Source organism: Podarcis muralis, chromosome 12 (assembly GCF_964188315.1).
Source record: "Podarcis muralis chromosome 12, rPodMur119.hap1.1, whole genome shotgun sequence".
In the NCBI taxonomy this organism is placed as follows: Eukaryota; Metazoa; Chordata; class Lepidosauria; order Squamata; family Lacertidae; genus Podarcis; species Podarcis muralis.
In genome coordinates, this window is record NC_135666.1 from 41,995,035 (window position 1) to 42,012,983 (window position 17,949).

The 17,949-nt window shown below is 46.4% G+C and overlaps 1 protein-coding gene across 8 annotated transcripts in view; it reads right to left on the reverse strand.

Annotated features, from left to right (window-relative positions):
- THRB (thyroid hormone receptor beta) overlaps positions 1-17,949 on the reverse strand; it is a 187,813-nt gene that overhangs the window by 161,458 nt on the left and 8,406 nt on the right. For 3 of the 8 annotated variants that reach the window (XM_077916285.1, XM_077916282.1, XM_028750507.2), the window contains exon 1: positions 6,952-7,416. The exons of 1 other annotated variant lie outside the window; for it this stretch is intronic. The gene's annotated coding sequence lies outside the window, so the exon portion shown is untranslated. Of the gene's footprint in view, positions 1-6,951; positions 7,423-17,949 lie in introns of those variants that run through there. 4 more of the 8 variants (XM_077916286.1, XM_028750510.2, XM_077916287.1 and 1 more) reach the window with 3 other exon arrangements.

Here is a 17,949-nt window from a genome sequence, read left to right on the forward strand (position 1 = left end):
CTCTCCCTGAATTACGCCTCTCCCCAGGCTGTACTTCACACCCTCCTTGGGTACTTTTCCCTTCCTGGAATTGGGACAACGCCTATTGCTTGGATGGAGACAGGTGTAGAAACCTCTTGATGGGATCAAACCAGTATGTAAATAACTCAGTATATAAAGATTAGCATTTGTCACTGTGATCAGGAAACCTTGAGATGGTGTGCCTGGAGTTATACTAACTAAACAGTGCATAACATAGCAATTTGGGCAGAATTAGGCACTTTTCAGTAAACAACTCTTATCTTGATTTTCCTATGCAGCAACGCAGCTAAGTAATATCATTGTTATTTGTGTAAGATCATGTAAGAGCTGGTGTGGTAGCATTTACAAACTGAGGAACTTTGCCTGCTTAGACCAGGGATCAATTCCCCATTCAGTCAATAAAAACACTATACATCCTATTATTGCCATCCCTTTACAAATCATGAAGAAAACTTCCAGTACAAGCAACTCGGATAAAATGCTCATTTGCATCACACCTCTACAAAATATCAGAAACAAGAAGCTGGGGCTTCCAGTGTTAAGAAATATCTGCAACCCACAAAGTTCCTTGTCCTTTGCCATCGTTTCTAGCCTCTACTACATCTCCACTCGCTGAAGCCAATGTCTTGTGTGTTTATTCCTTTTCTCTGTAAACCACTGAAATGTTCAAAGTTTGCAATCCCATCTCCTTTTCCCCAATGGAATCAACATAGCACAACATCATTATCCTTTGATTCAGCCAGTGCAGAATGCAAAGTGGTGAGGATGTCCACATGGGGAGGGCAGCTAGCAAGAAATATTTGATGTCAACCATAATGCGTGAAGTTCACATCAACAAACATCAAGTGACAGCTGCTAAATACAAGCTACTCCAGAATATGCCCATAAGAATCAATGGAACAGTTAAGGAATAAACAGGCTGCAGCCTAAAAGGACAAAACAAAGTTGGAGATGATGATCTCCGGCCAGATACTAGTGGGAAGGCCACCATACCACAAAAACCATGACTGAAACTGGCTCTCAGTAACTCTGACCAAGTAGACTCCAAATGCTGCACAAACTATGGAGACTCAACTATATTTTTCCCAACATCTTTCCCAGACTGTATTTGAGGAGGCTTCTTGCCAGGAAGTTGACGGCCTGATCTCCAAAATCTTCTAACCACAGGATCAGACCTACCCTGAGGAATCTTGTTTTGCTGTGGTCCATTAAATACTTGCTTTGTGGCTAAATAAAAGGCACAGTGTCTGATGTTGCCAGTCAGACACCTTTAAGTCCCAAGTAAACGTTTTAAAAAGTGTGTTTAACACACCGTATATTATCACAGTCATTTCCTCTTCCTGGTATCGGTTCTGAACCCAACGTGTCTGACTTTAAGACCATGCCTTGATCAGTGAAACCATCCCAATGACTACGGATGAAATTACAACATTTTTTCCATAGAATTTATATACCGATAAAAGAACTGTTAGCAGTATCTTTTATTTTAATATACACCCACATACACATCCCGAAGGAAAGATGGAGAACGTTGAATGTTATCTTTGTGGGCTATTGGGAGACCCACACTGGACTTTGAGCATAAATATATCCAGTTAAAACGATAAACAAAGCTGCCCCCCAACATATCTTGGCATATATTTGCTTAACTCATCGTTATCTGATCATCTAAATCATTTGTTCCCAATTAGGTAAGTATGTGGGCCCCTTGTTTTTACAAAAGCGAAGCCGTGGACCGCCTACTTTATAAAATTTTGACATCTCTATGGTAGTTTTTGTTATGTGGATTTCAGTCTACAAATCAAACTTATGCCCCTTTGATTCCAATATTCTATTAACTAGATGCAGGGCAATGGTTTCACTGCATGATACTCAGAAAGGCACATCTCCCCTTCAGACTCCACCTCATTTAAGTCATTGTTTCATCGCAAGGAACTATAGTTTTTCAAGTTAGGGATTTCTTAGCATAGTATTGACAGCGCCCACAGCAAGTGACATTACTCTGGGGGAAATCATAATTAAAGTGGTATAAAGCTGATATAAGTATAGTAACATCAATATATCCAAAGATATACCAGTGGGGCTTATTGCGAGCTCAAAATGATAGGCCTTATCAACATTGCAAGCATTATACCGTATTTACTCGAATCTAATGCTCACCATTTTGGGCCAAATTAAGTTGCAAAAATAAAGGTACGCATTAGATTCAATGGCACATTTATATTCACCAGCAAATACTTTTTTTGGTTTCAACGTTCTGAAAACTTAGGTGAGCATTAGATTTGATGGCACATTAGACTCAAGTAAATACGGTATCAGTTTTATACCACTTTAACTGTCATGGTTTTCCCCCAAGGAACCCTGAAAATGGTGGTTTGGTGAGCATGCTAAGATTCTTCTTGAAATTCCTAGCCGTTCTAACTTTGCAGTGTAGGTATTCAGATGAAGGAAATGTTTGCTACTAAAGCCAATGACATTTATACATTAAAGGGGTGGAATTTACACCCCACCTTTCCCTTCCAAAAGGAGTTGGTCAAAGCAGTTAACATGGGAAAAACAAACAGAAAAATAAGCTGTCATTAAAACAATTAGCAAAAACAACCGAAAACAAAAGCAGCATCAAAAATGGTGCAGAGAGCCAAAGTTAAGAGTAGATAAATTAGATTGAACTTAGCAACAACAGACAGAATCAAAGGTTTGCTTAAAGGGTAATGTCTTCAAACACCAGCTGAATACAACTAGAGGGGAAGATAATTGGGCAGAAGATTTCTAACCACTAGACCGGCTGGCTAGAGGGACTAAGGACTGTGTTGAGGTGCCTGCTCACCAGCGGAGAAGAGTTTCACCGGCAGAGTGAACACCTCCACCACAGAGGGCCCTGCTGTACCCACAAAAAGTTATGTAGGCTTAGCTCAAGAGCTGCCTGTGTCTCCTGTTGGCCAGAGCTGGTGTCAGACCCAGGAATGTGGTGTTCCATTGCTGGAGTTGGGACAGATGTAGCCTTCAATCAGCTGGTTCTGTGGTTTCATCATCATTCTCCCTGATCAGAGCTAGCATAATTCCGCCCCGCATTGAAACCAATGGTGAAAACCTGGAGGAAGGTAAGGTTCAGGAGTGAAGCAATGTGTCTCTCCACCTCCTGCCCTAGCTAGCACAAATACTGGGCTCATCTTATGTTCTTCTGCAACCAGGATGTTCAAAGTGGAGGAAGACCCACTGACTTGCACCAATCAGCCCCACTTAAGAATTTACTCTATGCTTTTGGAACACTGCCATGGGGGGCGGGGGGAGGATTTTCGTACACTGCCACCAACGGTGCCTCCAAAGGCAGTGGCATGTTCAGGAAGGATGAAGCAGCAAATTTTAAAGGCCAGGTGGATCCACACAGGAGAAACAGGAAGCCCTTCAGGACACCTGGTCCAAGCTGGTTCAGGCCTTAAGTAACCGGTGACGTACTGGCCAGGGAAGAAAGTGTCCTTGAGCCTGTCTCAAGTCCTTTCCCTCACCCCTGAATTACTCACCGGCTGCACAGCATATCTGAGAAAGGTGGGACTCAAAGTATCTGAGAAGGAGTGCCTTTCGAGAAGAGGCCCTTGCTTCTTAGAAAGCAAGCAGCAGCTAGACAGATCTTATCAGAAGAATGATTCATCGCAGATGGCCCAACTTCTGCAGCCACCAACAAGAAAAGCATCAGATGGCGACTGTCATTAACTTGGTATTGCTACTGCTTCTGTGCTATTTGGCCCTCCAAACACTGCCACACTACAACTCCGATCCTCCCTGAGCATTCTGCTGGGGTTGATGGAAGTTGAGGTTCCTCAGTCTCTGGTGGGACCATAGATTACCCATCCTTGGGTAGGCTACTCCCAGACTGGATTAATTTTGGCCAGCAGCTATCTCTCCATCTAACCCAGGGCGGTCCAACCTTTCATAACAAGCAGGCCGCAATAGTACTTCGACACAGAACGTGTGGGCAGCCCACCGCCTTGTTGCATGGCGTGAGGTTGTGAGGCCAAAATTTAACACACACTGCCCTCGCTGCCCTGCCAAGGAGCTAAGGATGTGTGAGACTCTGTGGTGGTCATGTGGGTGGTAAAAGCTTTCTGGGAAATGATATATAATGAGCTGAAAAAAATGTTTAAGATAGCTTTTGTTAAAAAACCAGAGGCTTTTCGGTTAGGCATTATAGGTGCGGAACTACCAGAAGAAAATAAACAACTGTTTATGTAGGCAATGACAGCAGCAAGGATGCTTCTTGCCCAGCGGTGGAAAGAAGAAGTACAGGCCAGAGAAGAGTGGCAGAACAAGCTGATGGAATATGCAGAAATGGCAAGACTGACGGGAAAGATCAGAAATCAGGAAGACCAAGTATTCTTAAAGGACTGGAACAACTTTCTAACATATTTGAGAGACCACTGTAAACAGCTGAAATCATTGGCAGGAATACGACGACACTTGTAAAGTAACATGGATTTTGGATGCTATGATTATATAATAGATAGGTAAAGGTAAAGGTACCCCTGCCCGTATGGGCCAGTCTTGACAGACTCTAGGGTTGTGCGCCCATCTCACTCAAGAGGCCGGGGGCCAGCGCTGTCTGGAGACACTTCTGGGTCACGTGGCCAGCGTGACAAAGCTGCATCTGGTGAGCCAGCGCAGCACACGGAAACGTCGTTTACCTTCCCGCCAGTAAGCGGTCCCTATTTATCTACTTGCACCCGGGGGTGCTTTCGAACTGCTAGGTTGGCAGGCGCTGGGACCGAACAACGGGAGCGCACCCCGCCGCGGGGATTCGAACCGCCGACCTTTTGATCGGCAAGCCCTAGGCACTGAGGCTTTTACCCACAGCGCCACCCACGTCCCTTATAATAGATTACAGTAAAAGATGCAGGAATAAAACTTAGAATTTGAACCCTTGGAGGGAAGGAAGGAGATCTCAAGGTTCAAAAGATGTTTGTTATGTTTATGGTGTACAACTTTTATATAAAACTAATACAATTTTATTTTTTAAAAAAAGTTGAATAAATTATACCAGAAACTTCAAAACAAAAACAAAAACGGATGTGCGAGGCTCTGGTAGGGTCTTACAGCCCTTCTGACTGCGTCTCAAAGCTGGGAAAGCGCTGACTAGGTTTTCAGAAGGAGGCTGCAGGCCTAACTAGGGCCCTGTCCAAGCCTCACGCCTCCTTCCCAAAGCCCAGCACCTCACTCACCTGGCTTTGGGAATGCAGCACAAGGGCTGTGGAGGTGGGCATCAAATGTTGGCGAGGGCCACCAAAAAAAGGCCTTGAGGGCTGTGTGCATGTTGGACCGCCGTGGTACCCTATCTCGCTGTTTTCTTTTGAGACTGGAATATTTATTTCTTCTGTTTATATCCCATCTTTCCTCATAAGAGCACAAGGCAATGTGCAGTGTTCCCCCTCCCCTCTAATATCTTAACAACAACCCTCCGAGGTAGCTTAGACTGAGAGAAAATGGCGGAGCCAACCTCACCCAATCAGCTTCATGACTGAAGCAGTTCCCTACCTCCCACCCCAGGTCTTCAAACTACAGTGCCATACTGGTTCTTTATTACTATGTTGGCTATCCTGGGTTGAAGGAAGGGGGGGGGGAATAAATGTAATAAAGAAGCAATGGATTATTTTATTGACATTCATAAGCTGCCCTGGGGGGGGGGGACCTTGTTGAAAGGTGAGATATAAACATTCATAACTAATAATAAATAAACTGTGAACCTTTCTGAGTCTGTTTTTCCCTAAGATGCACTTTTTAAACTGAAGAATTTTTCTGTTTTTGTCTTGTATTTTTACGCTGCGAACTGCCATCAGATCTATGGATGAAGGGTGCCAAACAAATATAATAAATATAAATAAATAAATATTACTAATAATAGATTTGGGTTTCCCCCTACTCTTTTTTTAAAACTTGTTAATTAGCGCAAACTTTTTTTTTTTTAAGTGCAGCATTTCTCCTTGTTTATTTGGCACTGCTGCAGAAATAAATCTTGCAAAGGGATGCCTTTTCCAAAGGAGGCAATTCTGAAGCGCTGCAACTGACAAGCACGCAAAAGGGAAAAGGGAGCCACCCACCTTCCGCAGGGAGGCGTCTCTCTCGCACCCACCACCCCGAAGCCGCCCGGCAGGCAGCGCAGCCGGGGTCCCCGCACTCCAGCCCGCGTCTCCGCGCGCCTCTCCCTCCAGGATCCGCGCTCACACAACTTACTCATCATGGAAACTTCCACCCGCTCCGTGCATCGCGCCCGCACCAACTATGCCAGAGACCTTTCTTTTAAAAAACACAGATTTTTGTCAACAACTGAGCATACGCCGCGCGGAGCCGTCAAGCCCTTAATAATAATAATAATAAAAAGGAGGAGGGAGGGAAATGTATTTTTAATTGCAAAAAATAAATAATCCAAAAGCCCTGTGATGAAATATTCTGCTCCATCCAACGAACGCCAGTCTGGAAAACCCCGTTCGGCTGCTTGGGTGGTGGGGGGGTCGGATTTAAACGCAGACACATATACATATATATATATGTACACACACATTCTGCAGCTAACACCCCCCCCCCATCTTTCCAATGATAAAGACTAAAATGCAGAGAGATCGAGGCTCCCCTTCCTCAGTAAACAATCGCAAGGCGTTGCGTGGGAAGCGCGACCGCGGAAAACCTTCGGGGAAAGGGGGGGGAAAGACAACAGCGCAACCCACCCGCGCGAGAGCGATGCGCTTCAGACGATCGAAGCCAAGCGGGTGCTAAAAATACCCAACATCTGGCAGCGCGGCCAAGTCCAGCTGTGAACTCCTGCCCCAGAAGTCCGGGTCAGGAGGGGATCCGTCGCGTGGATCCCCCTCCTCCAACAACAACAGCAACTCCGGATTGCTTTGCTAAAAGGAAAAGGGGGGGAAAGCCCGGGCACTCACTCACCGCGAGCAAATCCGTCGCGGGTCTCCTCTCGCCTGCGCGTCCTGCCCCGGCTGGGGCTCCTGCCCGTCGAGGGCGCGCTGCTGCTGACGCCGCCGCCGATGGGGGAAGTCCTGCCGCCTCCTCGGCCCTGGGCTCCTTCTCCTCCTCCTCCTTCTCCCCACCTGAGTCCGCCCCAGCCCCACTGCCTTCCCCAGCCGGTTTGTCTGTCTCGGCGCTGGTGACCTGGTTTCCCCCTCTCTCCACGCGCCCCACCGGGAGCCGGAGGCGCGGCGGCGGCGGCGGCGAGGAGGAGGAGGACTCAGCTCCCGTCCGCCCGCCCCACGATCGCCTCGCCGGGGGTGGGGAGGCAGGCGACGCCCGCGCGCAACGGGGGGAAACGGGCGCAGCCAGCCAGGCGCGCGTCACGCGTGGATCTGCCCCTGGGGACGCGCAGCAGGCCAGCCCGCGGGGAAACCGGCCTCTTGGGCTAAGCCAGGGCTGCCCACCTTTAGGAACCGGGAGAATCGGCACCCCCGGGGGTCATCTAGACCAACCCCCGGTGGCTTATCCAATCGGAAACGGGCAGCTTTAATTGCTGCGCCAGGAGCCCCGGAGAGGGTCCGGCTGCCCTCACTCCCCTGGGGCTGTGTGCTTCGTACCTGCCCCCCTGGCTGGCAAAGGAAGGCGGGGGGAGATGCCTTTCCCAAGGAAGGAAGCCGGCCCAGGAATCCTGGAGGGATCCTGGGCTTGAGATCTCCCCACCACCACCACCCAGTGCCAGACTGGGCCAAGGCGAGGCTTCCCATGTGGCGCTGCTGGCGCAGCACTTCCGCAACTCTCCCAAAGGAACCTGGGCCGCTCTCCAGAGGGAAGGTTTATACTGTATGGCGCTTTTTAAAAATTTATTTAATGCAATAAGACGAATCTCCCACGCACGCCTCGGGAAATTTTGGAGGGGTGGGGCAGGGTGGGGCAAAAGCTTAGATGCAGGTCCTTATCTATTTCTTATTATGGGATTTTTAGCAAACGACAAAAATAATCTGCCGGCAAAGGTAGATTGCACCTATGACATAAGCGGCTCCCAGAAATTTCGCAGGAAACCAGTTTTTATAAAGATGAAGGGAGCACAATCTGCACAGACACCCATATATGCTAATTTTAGGTTCTTCATCTTTGACAATTTTTTTTATTTTTAACTGATTTTATAAAATAAGGAACATTTCAAATGCACTGGGAAACTGCAGTAATTTAGCAATTATTTCTTTCAATGGTTAAAAAGCAGTTCAGGTTTAGAACTGAGTTTTAAAAATACTGGTACTTTCCAGTTTAAAAGTGATTCTGAGCTTTTCCTTGGTGTTGCAGATTTTTAAACAAACAAACAAACAAACAAACAAACAACCAGCTGAAATCGCAGTTAAATTGCTCTGGTCCTGATTTCCTAAATATTCTGTGATAGTTGACAACACCCTTCGCCATCCTGATGCCCTCCAGCTGCTGCCAGACTCCAACTCCCATCAGTCCCCATCAAGCACAGCTGATGGGAGTTGTATTCCAGCAACACCTGAAGAGCACCAGGTGTGCCAAGCCCAGCTTACAAGTAGCTTTATAAGTTGGCATTACTGCCTTTCTTATTTGAAACAGCTAGCAATGCCAAATACAAATGACAGGATACCTCTCCAGTTTTTGCTTTAATGAAAATAATTATGTTGCTAATTAAAATATACCCACAAGGTAACATTCCCAGCTGTGTTCAGGATGTCACAAAGCACAGGGCCTTAGACTTGCAACTGATTTACTTTCTCTTCTTCTTTTTGTATTTTTAAGACTTAAGCGAGTTCCACTTTACCTCTCTCTGTGTTGAGGACTTCAGTACCTAAGAGATGACTCACATGCGGCCTGAAATGTCTGTCATAAAAGTGTCCGCGAGCTTGTGCATTCTCCCCCATTATAGATCTATATAATCTTTAACATGACCTAGACCTCCAAACACCAAGGCAACTGAGGTCCACTTTACATTAAGGCAGCAGTGCTGCACATGCCTCCATATTTTGGAATAACCCGGACGGACTATCTTGCACATAAGCATCATAGCTGTCAACTTTTCCCTTTTCTTGCGAGGAATCCTATTTGGAATAAGGGAATTTCCCTTAAAAAGGGGGAAAGTTGACAGCTACGATAAGCATGTGTAAGTAAAGGGTAAAGGGACCCCTGACCATTAGGTCCAGTCGTGACTGACTCTGGTGTTGCGGCGCTCATCTCGCTTTATTGGCCAAGGGAGCCCTGTACAGCTTCCGGGTCATGTGGCCAGCATGACTAAGCCGCTTCTGGCGAACCAGAGCAGCGCACGGAAACGCCATTTACCTTCCCGCCGGAGAAGTACCTATTTATCTACTTGCACTTTGACGTGCTTTCAAACTGCTAGGTTGGCAGGAGCAGGGACCAAGCAACAGGAGCTCACCCCATCGCAGGGATTTGAACCGCCGACCTTCCGATCGGCAAGCCCAAGAGGCTCAGTGGTTTAGACCACAGCGCCACCCATGTCCCTTTTGAGCATGTGTAGGAGTGGGCTATAAGGCAGGAAGCTGTGCGCAGGTCTGAAGCCTGCCTCTGTGGAAGGTAATCTGAGCATGCCGTTATATTTTGAAAACCTACAGTCTGCCTTAAACTTTGGCTTCGTTGTTAGTTAATAACGTTAATTTTTTCTCACATCTTCCTCGGCTGGAGTGCAACATTTCCATGTGTCCCATGTATAAGCTGCATGCCCAGGTCACAAGCGCTTCCTCTCATGCCCTGAATTAACCAACTGGAAACAGTGGCAGGTGCAATTCACTGCCGTGTCAGAAAACAAAACAGGGCAAGTATACATGCAAATGGCGCAGCTGTTCGGATGCTTCTCAGGAGCAGGGATCTATACATAAAAAGCTCAGTCCCATACAGTGGTACCTCGGGTTGCATACGCTTCAGGTTACAGACTCCACTAACCCAGAAATACTCGAGTTAAGAACTTTGCTTCAGGATGAGAACAGAAATTGTGCGGCGGCAGCAGGTGGCCCCATTAGCTAAAGTGGTGCTTCAGGTTAAGAACAGTTTTAGGTTAAGAACGGACCTCCAGAACGAATTAAGTACTTAACCCGAGGTACCACTGTATTTGGGGGCTACTTTTTGGGGGAGGCTACTATTTGGGACGCGGGTGGCGCTGTGGTCTAAACCACTGAGCCTAGGGCTTGCCGATGGGAAGGTTGGCGGTTCGAATCCCCGCGACGGGGTGAGCTCCCGTTGCTCAGTCCCAGCTACTGCCAACCTAGCAGTTCGAAAGCACGTCAAAGTGCAAGTAGATAAATAGATACTGCTCCGGCAGGAAAGTAAACAGCATTTCCGTGCACAGCTCTGTTTTCACCAGAAGCGGCTTAGTCATGCTCGCCACATGACCCTGAAAAACTGTCTGCAGACAAACGTTGGCTCCCTCGGCCAGTAAAGCGAGATGAGCGTCGCAACCCCAGAGTTGTCCGCGACTGGACTTAACTGTCAGGGGTCCTTTACCTTTACTTTTCCAGATAGCTTGAGGGTTACAGGGGGGTCAGTAAGCCAACCATATGAATGACCAATGGTGACAAAATTTCTGTGGAAGAAAGAACCAGATAATGCAAAATTCCTGGCAAGAGAAATTGATGAACTATGCTGAGATGGCGACATTAACCGGGAAAATTCGGAACCAGCAGGACTAGACTTTCCTAAAGGAATGGAAGAAGCTTTTAACGTATTTGGAAAGCAACTGTAACCAATTGACATCGCTTCTAGGGTTAAAAGAAGTTTTGGAAGGAGTAATATATAAATTATTGTGAAAATAATTAAGAATAGGTATGAAGATTTGAATTTATAGCGATAACTGTAGTAACAAAATGCATAATTAGAAAGGATTTTAGAAAACCATCAGTTGAGGTTGAAGGAAGTCTTAGGCTGCGATAGCCAAAGACTTTGAAATGATATTTAAAAGGATGATATGCTGGAAAATATGTGTAAAAACCAATAAAAAATATTTATTAAAAAAAAGATAATGCAAAATTCTGCCAGCAACCCTCCAGTGCCTTTTTCTGGCTGAGAACATACATTTTGTCTTCCCTATCATACTTCCTGACATAGGAATTACTGTACTTGCATGCCACTGATAATGTAGTGATGGCTAAAACATACGCAGTGATTGTTTCATTTAAGGCTCAATTTCTACATTTTTGCTTTCCAGGGGAGGCTGGTCTACTGGGACAATGCCCTACTAAATGAAACATCAAGCACTGATAATATAATAATATAATAATAATAATAATAATAATAATAATAATAATAATGATGATGATGATGATGATGTCCCCAAAATCTCAAAGCCACACTCTTTCCTGTCGTGTTGACATTCATCTCTTTCCATTTGAGTTTAGAGTCAATCACAGTCAGAAGAGCATGAGATTCTTAATCCCAGGGTTGTGGGTTCAAGTCTCACGTTGGGCAAAAGAGTCCTGCCTTGCAAGGGGTTGGCCTAGATGTCCCTTGTGGTCCCCTCTGACGCTACCATTCTATGATTTGCTGTGATTCTTATTTTCTTGCCAGTCGAGCTCTCTACACCAGTTTAGCCACGCCCAATCCAAAAGCACTGCTACAGCCAAGAGGTCCTGCCCATCTGCTTCCCTGAAGAAAAAAACGTGATAAATGTATATGTAACTAGAGCTGCAGGCTCCTTACCCCTAGTTTTGCTGGTTCCTCAAGCCTCCTGGCATCATTGTGACAATCCAGCCACAGAATATAACATTCATAGGGCTGCTGCTACATGGGCATAGCTGGAGGGTGCAGGGAGACAGCTGCCCCCCCTTCAAGTACCGTATTTTTCGCCCTATAGGATGCACTTTTCCCCCTCCAAAAATGAAGGGGAAATGTGTGTGCATCCTATGGGGCGAATGCAGGCTTTTGCTGAAGCCTGGAGAGTGAGAGGGGTTGGTGTGCACCAACCCCTCTCGCTCTCCAGGCTTCAGGAAGCTATCTGCAAGCCTTGGGAGCCCGCGGGAGTTCCCACCGGGCTTCCAAGGCTTGCGGACAGCAACCTGCAGCCCGAAACCCAGGGAGCGCAGCGGAGCGCGCCCCGGGCTTCGGGCAGATATCCGCAAGCCTGGGGAGCCTGGCGGGAGTTCTCGCCGGGCTCCCAAGGCTTGAAGATAGCAGTCTGTTCTGGGGGCTGGGGTAGGGGGAAGCTCGGGCTTCCCCCGCCCCAGCCCCGCACCTAAGGGGGAAATAATTTCCCCCCCTTTATTTCCCCCCTGTGCCACGCCAAAATTCGGCACGCAAAGTTCTTCGCTTTGTGCCCTTGTACAAGCAAAAGAAACATACTAAATTATACCACTCTCTAGGGCATCTGAGTTTTTTCCAGTGCAAACTGAATTTTCCCCCGATGCAAGTTATGCTTTTCCAATTCAATTTTTTCTGCAAAACCCAGATCACTGCTCCAGGGGCATGTGTGGTGAATTCCTGGGACATGCATCCAGGAAGAAAAACACACTGTCCCGACTTCCATGCTTATGAAGTACACACTTTTCAAACAGGGAGATGATAATGTATGCTGGGAAATGTAATGTGTGGAGCATCCACAAGCCTTCATTAAACCCATTAAACACAAATGAATTTAAAGAACTCTCAACAAGATGTGAAATGCAACAGGACATTTTGCTTCCCTATCGACCTGTCGGAAATAATCTTTAACTCAAACGTCATTTACATCCAAATTCTTTTCCCCCTGGAAGGAAGATAATGGGTGCTAATGTGTTTTCTCCATGATGAGGCAAAGTAGGATGTTTCGGGCTCTAGACAAGATTTAGTATATCTAAAGGATGAATAGTTTGGAGGAGATCGTAATATTAGCGCAACAGTTGTGAAATAATGGTGTATTGTTATTTTCCAAATACCCTGCCCATCATTACACCATTTATCACAACATGGTGTTGGATCAATTCAGCACCAAGACAACTGCTCTTGTCCTCAGTGGGACAAATTAGTCATGAGTTAACTCGTCCCCCTTATTTCATTTGGAACCAAGGGCAGCTAAATTGAGGTGCCTCCATCCTCTCATTATTTTCCAGGAGGGATTAAAGTAGGGTCACTAGACGTCCCTGTTTCCCGGGGACAGCCCCCGGATTTGCAAATAAGTCCCTGGACAAATTCCATCCCTGGAATGTCCCTGGATTTCATCTAATGTCCCCGGGAAAAGCAGCAGTGGCAGTCTCAGCAGCCCGGAGCAGTTGGCTCTGGCTGGCTTCAGGAGCTGCTCGGAAGTCCCCATATGATGGTGGTGCAGGGGCTCAAAGATGCAGCTTCCGGGCTGCCTCCACCTTCCCAGACCTCAGCAACTAAGCTGTGAAGGGAGGCTTCATGCTGCCTATCAGAGCTTGCGTGCAAGCAGGAGAGGGCAGGGATCTCTCAGTTAGGCAACAGGAAGCCTCCCTTCCCAGCTGAGAGATCCCCGCCCCCTCCTGCTTGCACACAAGTAGGAATGGGATTGGGGCTGCTCCGATGGGAAGGGAGGCATCGCGCTGCCCAAGCCTCACTGCCGCCGCTCTCGGCCTTCCTTCTCCACCTTCCATGCCTAACCCACTGCACACCGCTTCCCCACCACCACCACCAGCAAAGAACCAACAACTCAGAGGCTGCCCAGGCTCATGGAGAAAGGAGTTAGAAGCCTCAGAGGAAGGGGAAACATGGCGGTTGAGGTCAAGGTGGCAGCCACCCCCTTCCACTGCCACCACTGCAGCATCAACATCCCAAACGTGTAGTATTGATTGATTGATTGATTGATTGATTGATTGTGTCCCCGGATTCATTGAAAAAAAAATCTGGTGACTTTAGATTAAAGCACATATGGGAACTTCAGGTTTGCGCAACTGAAGTGGATTAAAGTGCTCTGTCGCCCCAGCACAAGAAATCCACTTTTAAAAAAAAATTTACAAAAAAAACCCGCCCAGACATCTTGCAGTTTGGGAAATGCATTTAAAAGTTTGGAATAAAATAGGGATTAATGGGAAGATGTGTAAACACCCTGCAAGCAGATCAGGATGTCTGGGTGTTTTTTTGTTGTTGTTGTTTAAATTTTTAAAAAAGTGGATTTCTTTGTTATCTAACTGTCCTGCAAACAGATGAGAACAAATGCTCAATAAAGAAGGGGCACAATCTTGCTACCACATCAGCTTTGCGCAAACAAATCAGGATGAAAGCTCAATAAACAGGTCATACGGAGGTGTCCTTGGGTCAGAATCCAAAAGAATAATTAAAAGCTAGTGAAACATCAAAATACTAGTAATCTCATAAAGCCACTTATTCACTAATCCAACAATTGCCTAAAATACAAGGTACACATCTCAATATTGCTGCAGCACAATTGCTGACAGGAATGAGGCCTTGTCAGCATATAAAGGTAAAAGGTAAATGACCCCTGGACGGTCAAAGGCGACTATGGGGTGCAGCGCTCATCTCGCTTTCAGGCTGAGGGAGTCAGCGTTTGTCCACAGACAGCTTTCCGGGTCATGTGGCCAGCAGGACTAAACCTCTTCTGGTGCAACGGGACACCGTGATGGAATCCAGAGACTTGGGGCTGTTTACTTTCCTGCCACAGAGGTGCCTATTCATCTATTTGGCAGGAGCTGGGACAGAGCAACGGGAGCTCACTCTGTTGCGGGGATTCGAACTGCTGACCTTCTGATCGGCAAGCCCAAGAGACTCAGTGGTTTAGACCATAGCATGTGCAGAGGTCTGTGCTGGTTGCTGATCTGCTACCAGATCGAGTTTAGGGTGTTACTATGAGTATATAGGTGGGACACGGGTGGCACTAGGACTTGACAATCAGAAGGTCTGCGGTTTGAATCCCCGTGATGGGGTGAGCTCCCGTTGCTCAGTCCCTGCTCCTGCCAACCTAGCAGTTCGAAAGCACGTCAAAGTGCAAGTAGATAAATAGGTACCGCTCCGGCGGGAAGGTAAATGGCGTTTCCATGCGCTGCTCTGGTTCGCCAGAAACGGCTTAGTCATGCTGACAACATGACCTGGAAGCTGTACGCCAGCTCCCTCGGCCAATAAAGCGAGATGAGTGCCGCAACCCCAGAGTCGGCCACGACTGGACCTAATGGTCAGGGGTCCCTTTACCTTTACCTTATGAGTATATAGAGCTCTTAACAACTTGGGACCAGTTTACCTATGAGATCACCTTACCGCACATGTGTCCACTCAACCACTTCAATCGGCAAAATTGGCACTTTTACAAGTGTCACGTACGATTTCCCTCAACTGTGCCAATTAAATTAGAACATCCCATTTTGGGGGGGGCATGCTCTCATTTGAGAGCATAGCACCCCGAAACACAAGGGAACATGGCACCCAAAAACACACAGGAACATGGCCCCAGAAGATGGGCGTTACAGTTTTCAGCTGCAAGATGTTGCATGTACTACCCACAGTGCATCTGAAAGCATCGTTTAGTGTGGCAGCACCAAACTTTGGAACTGCTTGCCAATTGATCTCAGACATTTGCCTTCGCTGTATTCCTTTTGGCACCTGCTGAAGTCATTCTTATTTAGACAAGCCTATCCAGATGATCTGAAAGTTTAGTCATAGGAGTAAGTTCGTAGGAGTTTGTAGTCTATTTTATTGCAGCTTTATCCTGTATGTTTTTATTTGCGGTTGTAATTGCTTTCATGATAATTTTATCAGTCTACTTGGACTATTGTATTCAAGGTAAATACTATGAAAAATAATAATATCATTTTGTAAATCACATTACAGTATATATACAAACTGCTTTTTAAATCCTATGCCATCCCATTCATTCTCACAGAAGCTTTGAAAAGTAGGTCTCTGTTATTCCCATTTCACCTGCTCATAGGCAAGAAAGGGATCAATAGAAAACCATTTGTGGGACTGCAGCTACTTTCATTAAATAGTAGGTTGTGTCCAGAGTTACGCAGGGCAGAACTTCATAAAAGTTGGGTTTGGCTTATTCCCCTTTACAGCGGTATCTCGGAAGTTGAAAGGAATCCTTTCCGGATGTCCGTTCGACTTCCAAAACATTCGGAAACCAAGGCGTGGCTTCCGATTGGCTGAAGGAAGCTCCTGCAGCCAATTGGAAGCTGCAGAAGCTGCGTCACCATTCAGGTTCCAAATAACATTTGCAAACCGGAACACTCACTTCCAGGTTTGCGGTGTTCGGGAGCCGAAATGTTTGACTCGCAAGGCATTCGCGAACCAAGGTACGACTGTATCTTTACAATCTGATATGTTTCTGAATATATGATCTGGAAGGTTGGAGAACCCTCCAGAACAACGTGGGAAGTGCCGCTGGAATCTGCAGGCAGGATTGGGAAGTGGCAAACATTGCCTCCTAGCCCATAGGAAAACCGAATTTGCATCACTTCCATGAATGGAAGGATGGAAGGAGCCCTTACATTCACATAACAGCATGTCTGGACCCAACCCATTGATTCAAGACAGGCTGGAGGAGTATAAAAAAAGGGCACAATATAGCCTTCATAAAGGTGAAATATTAGCTAAGAGGTTTGGACACCTGCTAGGTATAAAAACAATGACTAATCTAAAAATAATAATAACTGCAGGAATATTAAGAGGCACTTGCAATTTCATATCATTTAATGTTGATGATTGAATTAAAATATAAATTGAGTCTCTCTCTCTCTCTTTCCTTCTGCCAAGAATGAGTCACATACAAACATAATGAAACCAGAAATGGAAAGAACTCTGCTACAATGTGAATGTGGGCGAGCTTTTCAAAAAACTTCTAATGAACATATTTTTAAAAATGTCTACACTAGCTGGCAAGATCAATATGAAGCAAACCGCATGATTTGTTTTTGTGCCTTCACCATACGCAGGAGAGCAAGTCCTATAAATCAATGCTGACATTAATTTTTTAAACGCCTTTATTCCTATATGACTACATCAAAGAAAATGAAGGGGGGGGGAAAGAATCCCAAACATTAAGTGACTCACAGTTACAAAAGGAAGGCAACAGTGAGTTAATCCCTTCACGTAGGATTAGCTAAGGGCAACCAGCTATCATTGTCCTTAAATAACCCTGTCATTTTCGGGGTTGCTGAATAGTGACTACAGCACGCTGACATGATAAATACACACTATTTTGAAATTATCAAAAAGCAGACATGTGGGGATGTGTCATGAACAGAGAAATCATGCCCGGGTGCCTTGTTTTCATTGTGTTAAGTAACACTCCAGCAAGGTTCACCCTTAGTGATGTCAGTTACTTCTTCTACCCTGGTACAGTAATGCCATTATAGTTTGGCAGCAAACTATTACAGCCTTCAGTTTCAGCAGCAGACAAATTAGCAACTGCCCGTTTTCGGAACCTGCAACAGTTTTAAGGCATATGACTCCTGTTTTCCCAACAACAACTACCGAGCACGAGATTAGCAAAACCAACTTTACCAGATTATCTCCACCAGCTCCTTTGCATTCTTCCCCGCCTCTGCTTGAGGCGGTAGAGCAGGGTCACACACAGGAGATAGTGGAAAGGTTTCTAGGTAAAGTCCCAGCCTGGCCAATTTGTTGTTGTTGTTTAGTCGTTTAGTCATGTCCGTCTCTTCGTGACCCCCTGGACCAGAGCACGCCAGGCTCTCCTGTCTTCTACTGCCTCCCGCAGTTTGGTCAAACTCATGCTGGTAGCTTCGAGAACACTGTCCAACCATCTCATCCTCTGTCGTCCCCTTCTCCTTGTGCCCTCCATCTTTCCCAACATCAGGGTCTTTTCCAGGGAGCCTTCTCTTCTCATGAGGTGGCCAAAGTAGTGGAGCCTCAGCTTCACGATCTGTCCTTCCAGTGAGCACTCAGGGCTGATTTCCTGAAGAATGGATGCGTTTGATCTCCTTGCAGTCCATGGGACTCTCAAGAGTCTCCCCCAGCACCATAATTCAAAAGCATCAATTCTTCGGCGATCAGCCTTCTTTATGGTCCAGCTTTCACTTCCATACA